General features: G+C 47.6%; 1 pseudogene; it reads right to left on the bottom strand.

Moving 5' to 3' along the window:
- Window positions 1-3,495: 3,495 nt before the first annotated feature.
- On the bottom strand, window positions 3,496-3,612 carry LOC124614347 (annotated as a pseudogene).
- Window positions 3,613-7,195: the final 3,583 nt, after the last annotated feature.

The following is a 7,195-nucleotide window of genomic DNA, read 5'->3' as shown; positions in this document are numbered from 1 at the left end:
TTTGTACTCAGGTGATTCATGTGTAAAAGTTTTCAACGTGATTATGGCCGCACGACGAAAGTTAAGTCTTTGAAAGCATAATGGTAGCTGCAGCTACGTGCATGGGTATTCAATTTCGGATATATTTAGGCAACTGAATATTCCGAGATTCACAGTGTCAAGATTGTGCCGAGAATACCAAATTTCAGGCATTACCTCTCACAACGGAGAATGCAGTTGCGGACGGCTTTCTCTTATAGAGCGAGAACAGCAGTATTTGGGTATAGCTGTCAGTGCCACTAGACAACAGTGCGTGAAATCAATGTGGCACGTAGACGAACGTATCCATTAGGACAGTATGGCTAAATTTGGGGTTAATGGACTATGAAAAAGACGACCGACGCGACTGTCTTTGCTAACAACACGACATCGCTTGCTGCGCCTGTCATGGGCTCGCAACCATGTCGGTTGTGTTGTGTCCTGCCGTTTCGAATGTGCGGTGCCTAGGAAACCTTCTTTCCCGGATCGCTAGGCAAAAATTCAAGCAAATCGTAATAATGAGTTTTTATGACATTAAATAAATGTCAATACTTAAGTCTGACAACGACTGGTCGCAAGCAACTGCCGACAGTCAAATAAGAAGTCTCTTCAGTGTATACAACTCCTAATACAAGTGAAACAATACAGTTCATAAGTCGCCGCTGAAGAGTTCGTAGAACGGCTGCTCTTCAACTCCGCTTCAGCTAGGCGGAGCAGTGGTTGTGTTCTCTTCGCCTAGAGGCCACTGCTCTCTCGGTGTTGTCCTAGACGGGGGTCGGTCAGCGTACTATTGGCTGGAGCCGTCTCACAGCCCTCTCTGCTCTGATGTTCTTGACCGACGTGCCGGCGCTTGACGTTAAACCGGAACATTCCTCCCCCCCCCTTCCTCCCCCCTAATCGACGGAGGACAATCGTCGTATAATGAACTCGACAACGGCAGGCAGGGGAGGCAGGAGTGTGGATGCTGCGGTGGACCGGAAGCTGTGGCTACAGGAGACGTCAGGCTTCCGATCGTACTCCACCATCTGGCCTTCACTCTGGCGGAAACATCTCCTGGAAAACGACCAGAAGGGTAAGCGTCCACCTCCAGAGGCCCATACCAAGATGTAGAAGGCGTTGGCTGCTGCGGTGTGGGCGAATCCAGCTCCGTCGGCGGGGGCGGCTAAGGCTCCGTTTCCATGCGGTCGTTCCCGGTGGCGTGATGACACTCTCTACCGACTTCTTTGGTCGTGCTGTCCTCAGGAACCGTATATCTGAGGGAGGAGAGGCAGAAGGATCACCGTGCACGTGACAGTGGCGAATTTAATCGTGATGCCAGCGCTCCCCGTCTGTGCCTGAAACGAGATACATGCGTGCGCTAAGTCGACGAAGGATCTCGCCTCGCGCCCACCGTCTCCTGCCGTTAAAAACACTGTAATACACAATATCATGCGGTGCCAAGCGATACTTGCGGCCTTCCTTCGGCGCCAGATGCTTAGGAGGGTCGGGCATGTGGAGCAGTGTCCGATGGTGGCGACCGTGGAGCGATTCCGCCGGCGACGGTCCGTCTTGTGAATGCGAACGATAGGAGGCGAGATATAGTTGCAATACTTGTGATCCTTAGTGTGTGCGGTGCGAAGTTTGGGCATCTGCTGCTGGAAAGTTCTCACAAAACGTTCCGCTTCGCCGTTGGACTGTGGATGGAACGGTGCACCAGCTAAATTCTGTGTGCAATTGCGTTCACAGAATGTTTCAGATTTATGTGACGTGAACTGAGGGCCGTTGTGCGACATTATGACTTCAGGCAAACCTTCCAGGCAAAAAATTGAGGACAACACCTGAATTGTGCAACGTGACATTGTCGAGTGCATTGGTGCACGGAAAGGAAACTTGCTATACGAGTCAACCACAATCAACCAACGGGTGCTCCAAAAAGGTCCCGCATAGTCTATGTCCAGAATTTGCCAATGCGATTACGACTTAGGCCAAGCAGAGAATTTTTGTGGCGCAGCGGATTGATTTTCCGCACATGCGCGACACTGTGAGTTCATCGGTTATACTCGGGTGTCCATACCCTACCAAATACAGTGTCGACGCGCTAACTGTTTCTTACAAACAATCCCCCAGTTTCGTTGGTGAAGTAACTGCAACACTTCTTTTCGAAAAGCTTTAGGGATCAACACACGTGACTGTCCACGGTCATTTTGAACAAAAATCACACCTTTCTGTATAGCGATGCTATGCCGACGTGTAAAGTATCGGCGCACTACAGTGTTCTGTATACTATGCAATGAACGACGCCAAGATTCGCCATTATATTTTGGAAAAACGTTCAAATTTGAATCAGCTTCTGCGACCTGCGCAATTTTGCTATTTTTTAGAGGAAAGGATTGAAGCAATTCATAATCCTGAGCATCGATGTGACAACAAGACGCAGAAGAAGCGTCAAAGTGTGTGTGAGGGCCAATCGGAAGGCGTGAAAGTGCGTCCGCACTATCATGTTGGGCTGTCGGAAGATACACAATCTCGTACTGATATTGAGACAACAACAAAGCCCATCTTCGGAATTTTTGGGTAGTTCATACAGGAGCCGGCTTCATCGGATGGAACAAGGACTGCAATGGCTTCTGATCCGTTACTAAGTAGAATTTTCTGCAATACAAATAGAGGTGGAATTGGGTGACACCATACACAATAGCCAAGGCCTATTAGTCTATTTAGTTCCGAGAATTGTTTCAGCAATTTAGCTACACATTGACCTGAATATTTAAGACAAACAGTCAAATGGACCAATGCCAAATATGTTCTCACAGTCGTATGATTGTCACACAGTGAAAGTTACAGTTCACATATGCAAGCGATTCATGGCAGGCTAAGTACATTTTTCGAGAACGGGAATGTATTGTCCATTATAAGCTGTTAGGTGCGGGCTGGCTTTAGACAGACGTGTGGAGCCTAACAGTTCATATGTGTTACGATTCACCAATGTAACAGAGGCACCTGTGTCTAACTGTAATTTCACACGTTGTCCACTAATATTCAAATGAACAAAAAGTTATACTGCCGTAGCACTGAAGAAACGGTTTGCTTGCTAGTTTTGCTAACGCCTGCTGCATACTTTGAATACACTGCATTTATTACATAGGTCTTGTGACTAGATTTTTGTGAGTAGGCAGAAATCGTACATTTGTCTCGTTGCAAACAGATGGATTCGATATGACCTTCCTTGCTACAAGCGTAACACTGCTTCGCTGGAGGGGCAACCTTGGCGTTTGTGCCGTGAATAGCACCAAAAAAGCACTCCATCTTCAGGCCACAACTGACCCATCGGAACCATCCGACCGCCGTGTCATCCTCACTGACGATGCGGATAGGAGGGGCGTGTGGTCAGCACACCGCTCTCCCGGTGGTTACGATGGTTCTCTTTGACTGGAGCCGCTACTATTTCGTCGAGTAGGTCCTCAATTGGCATCACGAGGCTGAGTGCACTTCGAAAAACGGCAACAGCGCATGGCAGCCCGGATGGTCACCCATCCAAGTGCCGCCTCGCCCGACAGCGCTTAACTTCGGTGATCTCATGGGAACCGGCGTATCCACTGCGGCAAGGCCGTTGCTGAAAAGCAGCGAAGGCATGACTTATTTCTGTTTACTTATTTAGCCGCCTGTTTAGTTAGCTGCTTACGTGGTGTGGAGAACTGTTTATGCGTCATGGCGTACACAAGGCGCCGCTACCGAAAGGGCCAGTTGCTAGCAAAGGACTCAACCCGACAATTTACTGGCTGCGCAAACTTATCGGCCGACACGGCAACTGAGTCATACTGATCTAGTATTTGTACTACATGCTGGAATGATGGATCTGACTGTTTCAGAATCTGTTCTCTGAGTGTGATATCAGTTACATTCTACACGCTCTCATCACGCAACATATCATCTGAATATAAAGCTTCACAAGCACATTTGTATTTGCATTTCCTCACCATACCCTGCAAATCTGTTACGCACTCGCGATAAGTTTGTTGTGACCTTTTCTTGCAACTAGAGAATTAGTACTTAGCTGCTACCACATTCACTTCTTGGCCATACTAGTTAGCTAGCGAATCTATAACCTAATCAGCCGATAGTTCACTCGGATTGGCGTTAGGAAATAGCTTCTGAACGAGTCGGAACCCTGCACCTCATACCGTGGACAAAAAGTAGGGAAGTTTCACAGTACCTGGTACGTTGTGAGCAATTCCTCATCTTGTTCATGAAACTGTCGAAAAGGCGGTATAGCACTTGGAGCTGCTGTAGGTGGCTGCTGTACTGCATTCGTTTGATTCGCCAGGAGCTGTTGTACTGAATTGAATAGAGATGCAATCTGTTGCGTCTAAAACATCTGTATTATCTGCACTGCATCTATTGCTTGCAGCTGAGGTGCCTGTGCAGGGGTCGATTTGCACGTCAGAATCGCTACGGACCTCCATCTGGGTTTGCCCTGACTTCGTCCTGACCAGGCATAGTTCACCATCTTTCGGGTCCCAATATGTACGCTCTAGGTGCACCTCACCTCGCAATGACGACGAGACAGAACCTACCATCGACATTTGATAAGGCAGACATTTGAAAGATGCGCCGCCGGTACGCGGACCGTGCGATCTGCCCAAAGTTATCCAGAGTCACCAAGGCAAACGGATCGGATGAGCCGACCGATTGGTTTTGATCCCTGCGTTATTCTTTGAGAGATGTACCGTCCCAGTCAAACTCCCCGCCTCACAGTGTCCTCGAATCGGATCTACATCTAAATCTACATCTACATTGATACTCCGCAAGCCACCCAACGGTGTGTGGCGGAGGGCACTTTACGTGCCACTGTCATTACCTCCCTTTCCTGTTCCAGTCGCGTATGGTTTGCGGGAAGAACGACTGCCTGAAAGCCTCCGTGCGCGCTCTAATCTCTCTAATTTTACATTCGTGATCTCCTCGGGAGGTATAAGTAGGCGGAAGCAATATATTCGATACCTCATCCAGAAACGCACCCTCTCGAAACCTGGCGAGCAAGCTACACCGCGATGCAGAGCGCCTCTCTTGGAGAGTCTGCCACTTGAGTTTATTAAACATCTCCGTAACGCTATCACGGTTACCAGATAACCCTGTGACGAAACGCGCCGCTCTTCTTTGGATCTTCTCTATCTCCTCCGTAAGACCGATCTGGTACGGATCCCACACTGATGAGCAATACTCAAGTATAGGTCGAACGAGTGTTTTGTAAGCCACCTCCTTTGTTGATGGACTACATTTTCTAAGCACTCTCCCAATGAATCTCAACCTGGTACCCGCCTTACCAACAATTAATTTTATATGATCATTCCACTTCAAATCATTCCGCACGCATACTCCCAGATATTTTACAGAAGTAACTGGTACCAGTGTTTGTTCCGCTATCATATAATCATACAATAAAGGATCCTTCTTTCTATATATTCGCAATACATTGCATTTGTCTATGTTAAGGGTCAGTTGCCACTCCCTGCACCAAGTGCCTATCCGCTGCAAATCTTCCTCCATTTCGCTACAATTTTCTAATGCTGCAACTTCTCTGTATACTACAGCATCATCCGCGAAAAGCCGCATGGAACTTCCGACACTATCTACTAGGTCACGCGAGGGAGCAAACTGCACGGCACTTGCAGGCTTGGCTTCGCAGACCTGGGAGTGTCGTGACCGCCTGTGGAGCCGGCCGCGTCTCCTGAAACGTGTGATGCGCGCCTGTCGCCTGGCGGCTCGCAATACCGGTACTGTCTCGGTAGCATGCACAGCTGGCTGGCGGTGCGGCGTGGGTGGATGAGCTGGGTTGCTCATTTCGGAAGATACAAAGTCAATAAACAGACAAGGCAAGCAAGAAAAATAAGTACAAAAGCAAAGAAAATTTCTGCAGTGCCCGCCTGAAACACTATAAGAGACTGTTAAAGCAAGTAAACACTCCTGCAATGGAAAGCAAAGTAGAATGAAGGTGCCAGTAAAACACATAAGAAAAGTTGTGGCACCTAGGCACGAGATTTGAAACGTCCCCTTTGAAAAATTTATGAATTACTGTGCTGGTAAATTTCTACGTTATTTGATACAGAGACAGCTGAGTAAAACTGAACGTACTCATACAGTTCTCTCTACACTTATTCTGATCATCACAAAACTGAAGACTTTTTTTTTTTTTTTTTTTAGTGCGACGCAATCTGATTTTTAATAATCTCTACAAAATAGTGACCCTGACTAACAATAACCTATACCTTTCATGAATCACTTACCTCACAAAAATCTTCGTTACTCAAACTACTGCAATACTGCGAGCGCCAATACTGTCAGCTAAATAAAAGATTCTAACTGTGGTGTCACCGCCAGACATCACACTTGCTAGGTGGTAGCTTAAATCGGCCGCGGTCCATTTAGTACATGTCGGACCCGCGTGTCGCCACTGTGTGATCGCAGACCTAGCGCCACCACAAGGCAGGTCTCGAGATACGATATAGCACTCGCCAGTTGTACGGACGACATTGCTAGCGACAATACGGACGAAGCCTTCCTCTCATTTGCCGAGAGACAGTTAGAACAGCCTTCTGCTGAGTCCATGGCTACGACCTAGCAAGGTGCCATTAGCCGTACCTAGTTTGAGAGTTATCGTATAAATGTCTCCAGAAGAACGTTGTAAACCAACAAAGATTAAAAGTTAAGTATATTCCAAAGCTACGTATTTTCTTTATAGCAGTCATAACGTATCCTGTTCCAGACTTGACGCCAGTCGGCGTGTGTGTACGCGTGCCTTTCGGCTCCCTTCTCAGTGTGGCGTAACTAGCTTGTTACGCCACAACAGATTGGCGATGAGGATGGAATCCGAACCCACGCGTGCAAAGCACATTGGATTAGCAAGTGATTCTGTACCAGTGTCTGTTCAAATTGCCCAAAACAGTCGCTCTTGTCGTCAGCAGGACAATAAACTTTTTGTAGATTTGGACATTAATGGCAAGGTCATACCATTCCAGCTCGATACCGGAGCTGCAGTTTCATTGCTCAATCACGACACGTACAAACAACTGGGCAAACCTCCGTTGCGTGCCGCAAATGTTCAGTTAAAAAGTAATTCAGGACAGCCGATCCCTGTGTTAGGACAGTGCACTCTTCTTGCCACATACAAGGGACAAACAAAACTTGTGTCATTTTACGTTCT

Source organism: Schistocerca americana, chromosome 4, assembly GCF_021461395.2.
Source record: "Schistocerca americana isolate TAMUIC-IGC-003095 chromosome 4, iqSchAmer2.1, whole genome shotgun sequence".
Classification (NCBI taxonomy): Eukaryota; Metazoa; Arthropoda; class Insecta; order Orthoptera; family Acrididae; genus Schistocerca; species Schistocerca americana.
Note: the sequence above shows the minus strand (reverse complement) of the source record. Positions and strands in the feature narration are given on the sequence as shown.